The sequence below is a fragment of the Jaculus jaculus genome, chromosome 2, assembly GCF_020740685.1.
Source record: "Jaculus jaculus isolate mJacJac1 chromosome 2, mJacJac1.mat.Y.cur, whole genome shotgun sequence".
Classification (NCBI taxonomy): Eukaryota; Metazoa; Chordata; class Mammalia; order Rodentia; family Dipodidae; genus Jaculus; species Jaculus jaculus.
In genome coordinates this window covers 158,037,933-158,054,927 of record NC_059103.1, presented here as the reverse complement: position 1 = coordinate 158,054,927, position 16,995 = coordinate 158,037,933, and positions in this window count along the sequence as shown.

Genomic DNA, 16,995 nt, shown 5'->3' with positions numbered 1-16,995 from the left:
ACAAGGTGTGTTGCTGAAATAAACTCAATTAAAATAATAAGTCATTTATATAAAATACAATATGTGTTGTTGAGACAAAAAAAAAAAATCAGTTTATGGGAGGCAAGGTTTTTTTCTCAAGGAAAAGCTCCATGATGGCAGGAAAAGCTTGGCATGAGCAAAGGCCGGACATCTCATCTGCCACAGGAGACGGAAAATAGCAGCAAGAGAGCAAGCCAAGCTCTGGCAAGGGGAAGCTCAGTTATAACAAACTAAAGTCCATGCCCAGAACCACACTTCTCCAGCTAGGCTCTATTTCCTGAGTGACCACAAGTTTAGGACGATGCATTCAAGACACATGTGTTTATGGGGGAACGTATGATTCAAAGCACCATGTGGCACCCCTGGCACTCATAGACTGACCACATGTCAAGTTGTAAAAATGCATTCAATCTAACTGTAAAAGTCTCTATAAGGTTTATCAATACCAACACTGTTCAAACACAATAGTCCATAAGTCTTTTAACTGTAAGCCTCTAAAACCAAAGCACAAGTTGCATACACAAAGTAAATATTACACTGCAAAAGAATGCATAGCAAGAAAATATTGAACTAATGCAATATATAAAGTAAAAAGGGCAAATATCAAATCAAATCCTGTAGTTCAATATTTACATACAGAGTACCTTACTAAACCTCTGTGGTTCCAACTCCAGTTGTCAAGCTGGATTGCTTACAGCCTGGGGAAAAGTCCATTTCCAGTTGGCTGCTCTTTTTGGAAGCATATTCTATAGAGTTGGTATCTCCAAAATCCAGTGGTCTCCACTGCAACCCATGGTTCTATGCCATAGCCCCCATAGTCTCTATTAAGGGACTATAACTATTCTCCACATCACCTAGGGATCGTCTCCAAATAATCATGTTGCAAATGCAATAACCCTTTCTTTCAGACATTTGTTATACTTCCATAATTAGTGTGAAGGTGGTGAGACTATCAAATTTGTTAATCCAAGGGGGAATAAAGCTAAGTTAAGATGCAAGAAATAAAATATCAAGAAAATATTTTTAAAAATGAAGAAATGGCTTAGCAGGTAAGGCATTTGCTGGCAAAGCCAAAGGACCCAGGTTCAATTCCCCAGTATCCATATAAAGTCAGATGGACAAAGTAGTACATGCATCTGGAGTTCATTTGGAATGGCTAGAGTCCCTGACACACCTTCTCATTCCCTCTCTCTTTTTCTCTCTCTCCCTGTATCTTTCACACAAATAAATAAATAAAATATTAAAATAAGTGAAAAAAAAAAAAGAAGAAGCTAGAGCTTTAAGTATTCTTCCTTCAGGCCATGTCCCTTCAAATGAGTCAGCATTCTTTCTACTATCTCAATGCAGAGCAAGCCATTGCTCCAAGCTTCAGTTGTGGTAATCTCTAAAGCAATTGTAGCCTAGTATCCATTGATCTATGCACATTACAATGGGAAGAAATATGTACAGAAGAATGAAGTACTCTCTGCTCAGAATCATGTAAGAACCCATTTTGAAGTCTATGGAAATGTTTGTCATAGTTTTGATGAATTGGGAGAGAATATTTATTTATTTATTTATTTATTTTGTGGTAGGTTCTCACTCTAGCCCATGTTGACCTGGAATTCACTCTGTAGTCTCAGACTGGTCTGCAATTTACAGCGATCCTCCTACCTCTGTCTCTGGAGTTCTGGGATTAAAGGCTTGCACCACCAGGCGCAGCTGGAGTAGAACACTTTTTAACTACTTGTTCAACTTGGCTCTTCTTAGAACCAAACCCTTCTCAGAAGACTGTGTTGAATTTTGTATTTCTAAATAAGAGCACAGTCAGTGAGGCTGCAAATCACTTCTTGTATCATCATCAGATTTTTACTAAGCAGTCTCATTGCAATTATCATTCCACACAGAGGCAGTTTAATTACATTTCCTGATATAGACACATTAGCATTTCTTGTAGCTGTCATCTTGATCCTAAAATAACCATAGTCTGTTTCCTGTGGATGTTAACATATATTCAACCACAACTCCTACAAATAGACATTTTTTGGATCTAAATCTGAAAATAAATGGTCATATGTGGTTTCATGGACAAAGGCTTGTTTGAAAATCAGGAAATGGAGAACTAAAGCTTGTGTTAAGGGTCAATTTTTTGAATCTTACATTTTATTCTTTAGTCAACAGATAAGCAACTTATAGCCTGAAGAAGTTGGCAAGATATGGTTTTGTTCAATTAATTTTAGTTTATATGTATTCTATTTAAAATTTTAATGATTAAAAATCTCTTGAACATCTGAAAAATCCAGCTCCAGTGTGCTTCTTGTGGCAAATATTTCCCTGAACATCTGAATAAAATTATTCCCACCTAGTAATTCACACTGCATTTCCTTGTGTCACCCAGAAAGCAAGTTTATGTTGTATGGATGACTCACTCAGATTGGCTTACTGTTGACTTTCATTTTAGTAAATTTACTTAGAAAATGAAAATCCCTACCAACAAGCCCTGCCAAAGAAAGCTATATTTAATATAATTATTTCTTCTAAGGCATGAAGAATATTTTTTTCTTTCTGCTTTGTGATTACACTCATATACACTCAGAGGTGTCCAAGGGACAGAAGTATTTCTTTATAGCTTTAATAATTAGAGAGAGTAAGTCAGTAAATTCATTAGACACAGTACTGTTGGCTCTCATTTTACTTCAGATGCTATAAAAACAATGGATTAAATAAGGCCTGGAATTATTTTTTTCTGATTTTAAGCTAAGAAGTTCCTTGAGTCTAAGTCCCACTATTTGTTTATTTATTTATTTTTATTTTCAATTTTATATCAATCTCACATCCAGTCTATTAATTAATTATACATACTAGACCTTGTCCTAAATATTATATATATTTTTGTGTGGCTTTCTTCTTTATTTCAGAGTTTTTTCATACATTTTTATGTTTTCATAGCTTCTTCATATACAGTAGTAGTATATTGTTTGCTAAGTCTTCAGGTATTTATGTATCTATGCATACAAAGTTTCATCCTTAAAATTTCTAAACAATAATATTGATAATATAATTCAATCTATTTTTTTCTATTTTCACAATTTTATGACTTATGGTAAGCTCTTTTTTGGGTGTAATATTATCCAATCTACTCTTGTAAGTTTTGTCTGATCCCTTCACATGGACTTTTGTGCTTATTTTTGAACACATTTTAGTGAACATCTACTAAAGACAAAAAATAACTGTACAGGGCTGGAGTGATGGCTCAGCAATTAAGGTGTTTGCTGCAAAGCCTAAGGATGCAGGTTTGATTCTCCAGGATCCATGTTAGACAGATGCACATTGTGGCACATGCATCTGGAATTGTTTGCAGTGGCTAGAGGCTCTGGTGCACCCATTCTCTCTGTCTCTTCCTCCTCCTTTCTGTCTCTAATAAATAAATACGAAAAACAATAAAAATTATTTTAAAAAATAACTGTACAAATGAAAGAGAACATACACCCATGTGTGTAATTCCTGAGTTCAAAATGTCATGTAAAATTAATAAAATGAAGCAGCATTTGAGGTTCAAGTCACGTAAAACAGAGTTGTGAAGAACTCCACATGCATGGGTTACCTTGTGCATCTGGCTTACATGGATACTGGGGAACTGAACCTAGGTCCTTTGGCATTGTAGGCAAGTAATTTAAATGCTAAGCCATCTCTCCAGCCCTAAGTTAACTTTTAAAATATTATTACCCTTCCTTTATGGGTACAAAGGGCTCCATCCCCCATAAGCAGCCAGTCACTGAGCCTGCACTCTTTTATTTTTCCCCTAACTAAACAGGTTATTTTTTGTCATTACCAGTCATATTTCTTTACAAATGAGTGATGCAATTTATATTTTAAAGCTATAAATTCAGTCATAATTTTGTAAAATGGAATATGTTTTCAAAACTGCCTAAGTAAGTATTTTCTTGGAGAGAAATCCTAATTAATCCCAATAAATGTAATTTTGCTTTGATCTCAAGTATGTTAATTTTATTTTTAGGCAACAAACATCACACACACACACACACACACACACACACACACACAGAGTTGACTTAATAAAGTTTTATGCTAGCACTTTTCAGCATGACTGTTATAAATTAAAATATCAATAGGAATATATACTTTCAATATATCATCAGTCTTAGCAAGACTTTGTGCTATTTCTTCCTACTTTTGATATTTTCCTTTTTAAAATTTAATAGTGACATTGACATTTCTAGATAATTAGCATGTAAAGTACTTGATCATAACTTCGTGATTCATTGGTTTGAATTACATGGTTTTGTCCTCTGCTAACTGATTTCATCGTTTTCCTACATAATTATTTTTGATCTATAAGATTTCATTTTGTACTTAAAATTTTTAAACATTGTATTTATTTATTTGAGACAGAAAGAGACAAAAGGAAAGTATGGGTACATTAGGGTCTCCTGCCACTGTTAAAGGACTCCAGAGTTAAGTGCCACCTTGTGCTTTATGTGGGTACTGGGGAATCAAATCTGGGCCATCAAGGTTTGCAAGCAAGTGTCTTTAATCACTAAGCCATTTCTCCAGCCCTAATTTTTAAGTACATTTAACATGTGATCGTTTTATTAACTCCTGTCTTAGCTTTCAATCCCTAAGTCTTCCTAATGCTCCTGTCACTCCATGTGGTGGCTTGATTCAGGTGTCCCCATCAACTTGTATGTTCTGAATTCTAGGTCCTCAGCTGATGGAAATTGGGGAATTAAAGTCTCCTGGAGGCAGTACATTGTTCAGGGCTGTTTATGGGTATTATAGCCAGATTCCTCTTGCCAGTGTTTGGTATACTCTCCTGTTCCTATTGTCCACCTTATGTTAGCCAGGTGCTGATATCTACCCTCTGCTCATGTTATCATTTGCCCCTGCCATCATGGAGCTTCCCCTCACATCTGTAAGCCAAAATCAACCCCCCTTTTCCCACAAGCTGCTTTTGGTCAGGGGTTGTTTGCCAGGAAAATGAACTTGACTGCAACAGTAAAGTTGGTACAGAGAAGTGGGATCATTGCTGCTAAAAACCCTACTTTGTGGCTTTGGGCACTTTGGAGCTGATGTTTGGGAGGGATGTAGAAGGATTTGAAATCTTGGCCTAAGAAACTCCTTGCAGTTCTGTAAGTACAGCTTGATTGACTATTCTGGTCAGAGTTGAAAGATGTGAATTCAATAAAAACTATGGATGGTGAGGTTTGGCTGATGAAGGTAAGAAAGAGCTTTGTCTGTACTGGGCTAGAAGCAGTTTGTATGAGAGGCTTGCTGTTTAAACCTGTCTTGAGAACATGTGTGGGGTTGCACTGTGTCCAATTGGACTGGTGTAAACAAAGAAATAGGGCACAGAAACAAAATTTGGGGGCTCAAATCTCCACATGTTCGGCTGCAATGGTTGTGCTAGCTGACCTGTGTTGGGACAAAAGGAAGAATGCATAATCTTTTGAAGAAGTCTGTATGACAAAAAAAGTGTCCTGTTCTTCAAAGCTTGCTTTATTTCCCTCTGGATTAACAAATTGGTGCCCTACCTGGTATTAAAGAGTAAAAGAAATGCAAGAAACAGAGGGTCATTGAATTTGCAATGTGATATTTTGTTTTTGAAATGGCCATGGGCAGTATGAAGCAGGTTTGCTGGATGCCTGGATGGATACCTCATGGATCTGTGAGAATGAACTGTGGGTTGCAATGGAGAGCCAGTGGAGATACCAGAACACAGGACAGCTGCTAAGGAGAGCTGCAGGTTCCAGATGAAGTTTTCCAAGGCTGTGAGTAGGCTAGCTGGAGGGGCAGAATTGGAACTCCAGAGACTTCTCACTGGTTAGAATTACCAGACTTGGAAACTTGTCACTGACTTAGAGTTGTTGGACTTGGAACTACTGGGTTTGATGTTTAAATCTTGTATTGGTTGACTACTTGTTTGCTATGCCCAATACTATCTTGCAGTATGAATGCTTATTCTGTGACATTATGGTTTTTTTTTTTTTTTGTAGACTTTTTTTGTTATTATGGCTCATTTAAAAGTTTTTGGATTATGAGGATATTTGAAAGTCATTAGAATTGATTAAAAACTATGAGGAATTTTAAAGTTGGACTTAATACATTGACTTACATAATGGATGGTTATCAGATTATGGGGGCCAGGGGCAGAATGTGGTGGTTTGATTCAGATGTCCACCATAAACTTAGGTGGTCTGAATGCTAGGTCTGCAGCTGATGGCAATTAGGGAATTAAGCCTCCTGGTGTCAGTGTATTGTTAGGGACAGGCTTATGGCTGTTACAACCAGCTTCCTCTTGCCAATGTTTGTCATACACTTCTGTTGCTGTCTTCCACCTTATTTTGGCCAGGAGGTAACGTCCACCCTCTGCTCATGCTATCATTTTTCCCTGCCATTATGAAGTCTGTAAACAAAAATTAACCTTTTCTTTTTTCCCACAAGCTGATCTTGGTCGAGTGTTTTCTGCCAGCAATGGGTAACTGATTGCAACACTCTACCAGCCCTCCTTCTCATCCATGTCACATGTATTCTGCAACATTCTTTTATTTTTACCTTCTCAACTCTTACTTAAGACCACCTTTTCCCCCATCATGATCCCCTTTGTAATTTTATAACCTATATCCATCCCCTCTCCCCACATATACGTGCACATACATAAAATTACATTTAGAATATGCACATGAGAAAAAAGTGAGTTATTTGCCTTTTGGGGACTGAGGTACTTCATTAAGACAACAATTTTCCAGTTCTACCCATTTACATGTACTAATTAAAAATTAAAGCTGGGCGTGGTGGCTCACACCTTTAATCCCAGCACTCAGAAGGCAGAGGTAGGAGGATCATCATGAGTTCGAGGCCACCCTGAGACTACATAGTTAATTCCAGGTTAGCCTGGGCCAGAGTGAAACCCTACCTCGAAAAAAAAAATACCTATAATCTTAACTCATAGACATTTCTTTTATGTCTAAAAATAATTTATATGCATAGATAATTCCAATTACCTTCAAATAAATAATATATTCAATAAGAATGTTAAACAATACAACTGCATAAGTTAATATACATCAATCAATCACATATCTCTGCTTATGAATTCTTATTGGACACATGTGTTTTGTATTATGCATTTATTTAAAGTTTAATTTCTTATGAAAGCTTAATTAATAGTGCTGATAACTGGAAGGAAGTGGATGACATTTTACTTACTAAATGTTAGTTAGACAAATTGATAAAGTTTCTAACCTTCAAGCTCAATCATAGTCAAACATATTTTCCTATAAAAATATAAATTGGTGCACATAGTTCAAAAGTTCTCAATTAAAACTCAATAGGGGGCTGGAGGGATGGCTGAATGGTTAAGATGTTTGCATGCAAAGCCAAAGGACCCAGATTTGGTTCCCCAGGACCCACGTTACACAGATGCCCAAGGGGGCGCATGCATCTGGAGTTTGTCTGTATTGGCTGGAGACCCTGGAATGCCCATTCTCTCTCTCCCCCCCTTTCTCTGTCAAATAAATAAATAAACAATTTTTCTAAAGTCAATAGAATGCAAGAATTTGAGCACTGCTGTTTCTATTTTAGTTTCTAGAGTAAATATGCATTCTTCAAGCCTTGTGACTGTCAGAGCAGGTAGATGGCAACAGTGATTCAATGATTTTAAGTGCTAAGAGTTCTTCTTGGATAGATTGTCATCACCTTGCTATCATAAGAATATTGACAGCCACCACTTCTGGCCTGTTGAGTGACACTTCTGTTATACTCCATGTGTAATTCAGAACAAGTTCTTCTTAGAATAACTAGTTCTTGATAACATATGCGGAATAGAATCATTAGTTTTTCATTTGGGAAGAAAAATGTGAAGATTGCACATTAAAATGACTTGATATTCACATGCTATTTCATTATCTGACCTTTCTTTCATGCCTATCCAACATATATTACATTCTTTATTCCCACAGATTTTTCATTTCTCAATTTTTTATCATACCTGCTGTATACAAATATTTTAATTTTTTGTTTAATTTTTATTTAATTAATTGAAAGAAAGAGTGATACAGATAGAATGAAAGAGAGAATGGGCATGCTAGGGTCTCTAGCCACTGTAAATGAACTCTAGACACATGTGCCATCTTGTACATCTCATATGGGTTCTGGGGAAACAAACCTAAATCCTTAGGCTTCACATGGAAGTACCTTAACTGCTAAGCCATCTCTTCAGCCCTGTGCAAATATTTTAGTTTAATGCTAGTTCTTAAAGACAAGAAAAAGGCTAAAAATACTAATGTTATCATAATATAATGCTATTATGGCTTAAAGTTTGCATTACAAATTTTTATTGATAGTCAAGCAAAATCAGTCAATATTAGTAAAAATAAGCCATGAATTTGGAGGAAGAGTTTCATAGGATCCTTTGCATCACACTGCAAGTGTGTATAGTGGTGTTTGGATATCAGGATCAAGTGTTCTTGGGCATTATTTTAAACTAGGAATAATAATACTTTACACATATTTTACAATTTTGTAGTCTTTATGCCAAACATGAATTAATACACTTAAATTGTTCCTATATAGTTATCCTCAAAGAAAAGTTCTAGCATGGAAATAAGGATCTACACCAAATAAAACATGAATATAGTGGAACAGCTTATGGGTAACAGGGTCCCAAAAGTTATCCACTAATGTCCAAATATGTCCTTGAGACTTTAAAGGGAAATCTGGCTTATCCTTATCTATTTTTCCCTTAAAAGAGTCCTCTTCCCAAATCCCTTTCTCCTTAAACCTGATTTGCTCCCTAGATCTCTTCATTGCTACAGGAGTTCCCCTTCCTATAAAACACTGACATCAGAGTCACCAGGAAAATTATCTACTCAAGAGCCCTCCTGAAGAATGATTCTGGTACTTTTATTGGTATTGCATTGTCTGTATATTGCTTTGGGTAGAATTGCCATTTTCACCATATTAATTCTACCTATCCAGGAGCATGGGAGGTATTTCTATCTTCTCCAGTTTTCCTCAATTTCTTTTGGAGTATTTTTTTTAATGTTTTCATTATGTAGGTCTTTTAAATACTTGGTTAGTGTTATTCCAAGGTATTTAATTTTTATGTTGCTATTGAAATGGGACATCTGAATGCTGGCCTCCCCAGCTAATAGAAATTGGAAATAGAAGGCTCCTGGAGGCAGTGTTATTGTTGGGGATGGGCTTATGGGTGTTATAGCCAGTGTCTCCTTGACAGTGGTTGGCACACTCTATTGTTCCTGTTGTCCACCTTATGTGGGCCAGGGTGTGATGTCCACCCTCTGCTCATGCCATCGTTTTCCCCTGCCATCATGGAATTCCCCTCATGCCTGCAAGCCAAAATAAACCTCTTTTTTCCACAAGCTGCTTTTGGTTGGGTGATTTCTACCAGCAATGTGAACCTGACCGTAACAGCATAATGGTACCAAGGAGTAGGATTGCTGCTAGATACCTGACTATGTGGGTTTGGCCTTTTGGAGCTAATTTTCAAGAGGAATGTGGGAGAATTTGAAACCTTAGCCTAAGAGAGGCCTTGCAATGCTGTAAGTACAGCTTGAGAGCCAGAGTTGAAAGACCTGAATGACTTATGCAGGTGAAAAAGAGCTTTGCTTGGACTGGGCTAGCAATGTGAGTGAGAAGCTTGCTGTTAGGCCTGTGTCCTGAAAAGTTGTGCAGGGTTGTTTTGCATATAAATGAACTGGTGTGAGCAGAGCTTAGTCTTAGCCATTGATTTTATATACCACAGAAATTATTATTAATATAAACAATTTTATGTTTTACCCATGACTAAAATTTGATAAAGCTTAAGCAATCTATCCCAACCTATTTTGCCTAACAGTGGATTTCTGTATGAGTACCCTGTCTTTGGAATTTAAACACTTATATGTGAACCATTATCTTAAGACTCAGTTTTTCCAATACTTAAAACCTTGATGAATACAGGAACGTAACTTACTTTACAAGAGTCTTAAAGGCAGTTTTTGTAACCTTTAAATCACAACAAATTAGCATCATTGAGCTGTTAATGAGTGAGGCCTTAAACATAAGACTCAGTTTTTCTGATTAGAAACTTGGCATCAGTTAAACATATTTTAGGTTTTATCTAATTAAATTCCCTTTTCTGAGCCATATCTTTTTACCCTGACATACACTTTAGGTAAGCCTGAAGCTTATTTTATGTAAGGAGCTTGTAACCTGATCACCTGATCAAATACCTTGACTAAGTTTATCTATTTGATCTCTTTATCTAGTGAGAGCTTTCATCTAACAGATGTGAATTTACGTGCTCAAAAGAAAGGAACTATAAATATAACCACAGTCATATGCTGTTTGTCATTCCCTTTCCCTTGTCAAAGACTATTGGTCATTTTGTATCTGGACAGACAGGGTCTGGGTGGGTGGGGGTACATGGCTTAAACTTGAATAAGGTCTGAATAGAGAGGGTGCCATACCTTTCTCCAGAATCTATCTTGCCATGACTTTAAATAGTATATAAGAGTAAACAAGAGCAAAAGGAAATAACAGATAAGAGAGTTATACATTCTGACATTCATTTTTCTTACTCTGAACTTGCTTGTTTTTACTTGGGAAGTTTATTTTACTCATTAATAATATACAAGTTGATAGGGTATTGTCTATGTCTACCTCCAAAGAGTTACACCACTGCTTATGATTTTACGAGCTTTCTAGTATAGGATGTCGCCTATGTCTAATGTAAGCTGAAGTTAGATTAAGTCTATGTCCCTATATAAAACCTTTAGGGCATCCTTCAGAGTTTGTAAACAGTTGAAAAACCTTTAACCTTAGGCAGGTGTTTAGGTTTAGTCTGAAAATTAGGTTTCTTCCTTATAAAAGGAAATTAATTTTAGGTAAAATTTGGTCTTTTTAGATCTCTTCCATCCTTTCTACATAGGCATAGCTTCATCCACATATTTTAACATTCTGATCTAAGTACCACTCCAAAAGCTTTTTTTTTTTTTTTTTTTTTTTTTTTTGGTTTTTTGAGGTAGGGTCTCACTTTGGCCCAGACTGACCTGGAATTCACTATGGAGTCTCAGGGTGGCCTCAAACTCATGGCGATCCTCCTACCTCTGTCACCAGAGTGCTGGGATTAAAGGCATGTGCCATCGCGCCCGGCTTTCAAAAAGCATTTTTAATGGGCATTCTATGTCCAAAATCTTACTTTAGTCAAGTCATCTGAACCCATATTTACCCTACTTTCTTATAAGACTATTAAGAGAAACTACAAGAAATTGGTTAATCCTATTACTCACTGACAAGCAAGATTAAAACAATTTTATGTCATAAAAATCTCTACCTAACAACCAGATTTGCTTTATAATACCAGTATATATACCTACAGAATTTATATAGCTCACTTATTTGAGATATCTCCTATTAATAAACTCCATGATAAGTTTACATAAATTACATAATTCATAAATTATTACATAAAATAAGCTTCAGGCTCACCTAAAGTGTATGTCAGGGTAAAAAGATATGGCTCAGAGAAGGGAATTTAATTAGATAAAATCCATATATACTTTTTAAAGTTACCAATACATCTAACACACTTGGAAATGTTTTTATTAGGAGTAACTAAGGCAGCTTTTTGTTTTGGTCTTGAGCAGGCTGGGCTAGAACTCAGGCCAGTTGCCTCCTCCTTTTAAGTAACAGGACATTATACTCTTTTTAAAAATACCTGGCATATTATGACTAATTACCTCAGAGAGAATTTTGTTGTTTTCAATAGTCCTCTATGTAAGTTGAAGTTGGCCTAGAACATAAACTCAGTCATCATATTTATGATACCATGTAAACAAGTATGGCATTGTTTACATAAAATTTCAGCTCACCATAGGATTTAGTTAAATCTGACTCCTTTGTCCTGCTTGTTCTGCTGCTTCATGGCACTGGTGTGGTGGGCAGGCAGGCGACAGAGCCATGGGCTCTTCACAGCAGCAGCAGCAGCAGCAGCAGCAGCAGCCCAGGAGGCAGTGTCCCCAGCACCACCAACTTGGACAAAAGGTTTTGGCACTGTGGTGGCAGCTGGGTGGGGTTGGAGCTCACACTCACTAAGCCTGCGTGGCTGAGGCGCTGCTGCCACAGCACGCATGAGCCCGCCGCTGGACCCGAGCCACTTGAAAGGAGATGAAAGGGGCTGGAGGGGGGATTTTCTTCCTGAACTTCCCAAAACAACAGTTTTGTCAAGGGTTGGATTAGAGCTTAGCTGTTTTGTCTCAACAAAGATCAGATTTTGCTCTATTGTATGTAAAGTGCATATTGCCTACTTTAGGGTACAGCCTCAAGCTCAAACAATGGTCCTCTTCTGCTGAAAACAGTTTCAAGTTCTGTGGTTCTGTTTCCAATAGTCCCTGGGTAATTAGTGCCCACACAATCAAAGATGTTTTCAAACACAGGTGCTAAGATTTCATACTCTTACTTGTCTTTTTCTGACAATTTCTAGGATAAATTAATTGGCTAAACTTGTGTTATTTTCAAGACTGATAACAGACTTTGCCTGTATTTATAACTATTAGATATTTCTAGGTTATGTGCCTACTTCTATGCTTCAGATATAACTTACAGGACAACAAAATTTTTAAAGGTTGGGCAAAATGATTTTAAGAAGTTCTTGCACAATATTTAACTAAATATATTTCAGTAATCACATGTGCTCTCTATGTACATACATCCAGGCTGGTGTAACTTCCTTTCTAAGTGTATTAATAACCTATGTAAAAGTCAAAGCCAATTGGAATCATGGGAACAAAATGGTAATATTTTGGCCTGTGCTCCCAGGTAATAAGGCCACTGAAGATGATGGGACACTTTTACTCCTGGGTCCCTAAAGTCTCCTTTGAGAGACATTAAAGCTCCAAAATTAATCCTTGATTAAATTTTGACAATCTGTTTGGTCTTAACCACTCAGACAAAAATGTATAAGGAAAGATAAAGAGATACCTCAAATATACGAATGGCCTATTAATACAAGAGCTTTCCAAGAGGGTAAACAAATAAGACCTTAAAAATGTTGTCCCCATCTCTAATAGTTCTAGTTCTATAATAAGAAAAAACAACTATAGATGTCAAAAGAGTTATTTTCAAATCTAGAATATATATAGATGACTCTGACTAAGGCTCGTTTAATTCAAAAGACTTTCTTACACTGGGAACAATGATGAATCTCTTCTAACTTGTGCCAGGACATCCTTAAGTAAATCCTGAGACCAAAAGTATATTTGTACAGCCTTTAATGGCCCCCAGTGGCTCTATGGTACCATCCATTGACCCTGGCTAACGCCAGGATGAATTTAAAAAGGTATACTCTAGAAGGCTATTATCAAGTTTAAGTGTTGTGTACATTTCTGATAACTCTGTTAATATTTTATCTGTTTTACAAGCCATATGGAAAGAAGTTAAGGTCATGTCAAACACTACTGTGCCATTTGATGAACAGTTCTGAAAGAAAATCTCAGGTCGTCCTGAGACAATACAACTCTGTTTATGTGGGTTCCCTTGAACACTCCCCAAGGAATAGAAGTCCACAAGAAGGATAGCTGTGAAGGTGACCAGTTTGGTGTGTGCTCACTTCTCATTAATTCCTTACTTTTATTCTTTCTCCCCAAGGGTCTCTTCCAAGACTATCTTGCTACACTCCATCAATACACTTCCTGGGTCCTTTAGAGTAGTTGCCCTCTCTGGGAGACTCTTTACCATCTGACTTCATTGCCCTCTTGTCCTCTAACAGCAGTTAGAGTGTCTTCTCATCAGAAGGAGGAATGAAGGGAGGTAGAGTTAAGGTGAGGGGACCCCTGAAGGTAAAAAGGGCAAGAAAGTTTTTCTTATCACTTGCCCAGTTCCAAAGAACTCTTTTGCCACTAACAGTCAGAACCCCTCATGGGTAGGAGGTCAAAATCCAGAGGAAACCCTCTCTGACTTTATATTAAAAACAAAAACTAAACTAGCAAGAAAAATTCCCAACCCTCCTCGAGTGGCCCAGGCAAGGCCCAGATCTCTGCCAGCCTGCGTTGCTGCCATCATGTATGTGGCGACCCTGGCTCTGCAAAGGACAGGCCTTGCCCTCTTTATTTTTTATTAGTTATGTGCATACTGTGTATACAGACATGTTGGTACCATCATTAGCTCCCTCCCTGTCCTCCCCCCTCGGCAGGGGGCAGTTTTAAGTCTACTTCAGAGATGAGCTCTTAGGAGCCTCTGTATCTACTTGGGTAGGTGTTGAGTATCCTAAGGGTCTGTCTTCCACACCCTGGTGCTGATTATCAGGTTCAGCATGGAAGCAGAACTCTTGCTTGTCTCCCCAACTCCTCTGTGGTTTCAGATGTGACTTGGCTGAAGTGTGAGGGGTGGTTTATCCCCTCCCGTCTTGCTACGTTCTGAAAAAAAAGAACAGATTCTCCAACAGAGAGTGAAGTCAGCATAGTTTAAATGGAATAAGCATCATTAATTTAGGGAGAATTTGATGTATGTAACCCCCTCTTTTAGGCAAAGACTGGTGAGGGCGTGACACTGGAGAGGAAAATATTTGCCTCCATAGGATTCTGATCTGGTTCCCAAACCACATGTGGGTTCCTTTACACAAAGTGGATCTTTTAGCCAATCAGAAAGCTAGGTTCTTACTCCATTTATTTTCTTTGTCACCACTATAGTTTGGCCTATGTGTACTTTATTTTTAGATATTCTCCAATTTACACACAATACTCATATAGAGAAAATTAAGGTCTTTAAGTATAAATCTTATATTGTAGGTCATGATTAATATTCTTAAATTATATCTCCTTTTAAAATCAAAAGAATGATTATTCATAATTTATTATAAGTTAACTCTAAAGTCTAGAATTTTTTTCACTCATATCCCTTTTGACCCCCCTTCCTGTTTCAAATTCACCTTGTGACTAAAATGAATTCTCATTTTCCTTTTTATATTGTTTTGTTATTTACTTTATTATCAATATAATTTCTTCATTTTGTGACCAGGTAGTAAAGTCCCTCTCAAGTGCTGCCTCCTCTAAGTAGTCTTTCTTAATGTCTTCCTAACATTAAGTGATTGCTTCTGTTTTACCCTCTTTACCACAACAAATTTGTTGTTATGTATAATGGCACCTGGACTTATCTCTGAAATGTAAAGCCAATATTCCTAATGGTCATATGTAATGCCTTCCATTTATACAATTATTTTATCTATATTTGCTTACTTTTCCAGTATATTCTATTCAACTTGCTTTATATACAAATTTTCTCTACAGGACTGTCAATTTCTCACAAGTATATTAGGGTTTTAAAAAAGAACAGAATGATAGAATGAAAATGAACAATAAAAGTAATTGATTAGGTAAGTTTACAGAATTTGGGTAGGACAGTCCAATAATAGCTGCCTTCAGGCTATAGAGTTGGAGAACCAGTTCCAGTCTGGCAGAGAAGCGTTGGGGGATACCTGGAGGGCTGTTCATCTTCAGTCCACACAGAGGCTGATGAAGTTGGATTCCAGTATCCAAGGACAGCAACAATATAGTAGATGTACCTACTAGCCAGTAGTATGGGCAGCTAGACACAGATCTATTTTCTTTGGGGGATTTTTTTTTTTTTTTTTTTTTTGAGGTAGGGTCTCACTCTAGATCAGGCTGACCTGGAATTTACTATGTAGTCTCAAGGTAGCCTCGAACTCATAGTGATCCTCCTACCTTTGCCTCCCAAGTGCTGGGATTAAAGGCATGAACCACCATACTCGGCCTCTTTTGAAGGTTTCTTACATATAATTTTCAACTAGAAGTCCGCCCATCCTTGGTGACAACTTCAAAGACTTGCCCAAGAGGCGTGTCTCTTACTTGAATTCTAACTTGATCAAGTTGATAGTAAAACCTAACCATCACCATTGACACTTTTTAATGTCTTTTTGTTTTACAGTACCATATAAAGTATGTATGCCTAACATTAACATTAGGCTAAAAGTTTTGCCTTAGCAGTCTTTGTATCTAAGGTCACATAATGTATAGGAAGTACTTATATGCATTGTGTTCTTGAGGGAAATTGTCTTTAATTTTTATTGAGGAAATTAAAATAGAACACTCATGTGTCTAAAATATACTACACTTTAATTATTCTAATTACAATTGTTGTGTTTATTACTATAATTATTTCTATTGGTAGACTACAAAAATCTCTTTTGTTTGAGGGTTTGTATTATGCTTTTATATATCCAATTCATCTTTTGTCTTCTAGATTTGCCTAAGTGTTAAAAATAAAATTATTTGATAACTTCTTAACAAAACAAAAATTGAACAATAGCAAGGAAGGCATCAAAGAGTTGTTTGTCCTAATGTGTGAAAATATAACAAAGTCCTAGGTAAAAATACACGTAACAAATCAAGCAGAAAGCAGCAATGTGGCCCCACCTGCCATGGCCTTTAAGCAACAGTCATTATAAATCTCCAAAGCCTCTTTCTACTCCCCCAAGGAAACTTAAAAAATGTTTCCCTATGCCGCAGTAAAAAGAAGTTAAGTACCTAGACTGCCTTGAGAAACAAACACTAGGAAGTGAATGAGTGAAAACTAAGAAAAACAGAATTCCTACCATTCTACTCTCTGTGTTATCCTCATTAGGTGATAGATTGAAATGACAGATTATGTTTTTTTTCCAGGAACTATTTTTAGTATTCTTTCTAAAAAAATTCTGCGGTAACATTAATTATAAAAAAGAATTTTAAAATATGGGAAGTTCCAAATTTAATGCTTTGAATATTAGACTAGAACATTGTCTGTCACAAACATAACCCAAACTATAGTGAAACTGAACAAGCCTCATTTTGGCTAAAGTAGTTATTATTCTATACTTCCTGGGTTATAGAAGTTGGATTTTTTGTGTTACTTTTCAGTAGTATAAATTATAAATTAAGAACAAATTTCTTGAATTAAAGAAAATATCTACTAATATACTAT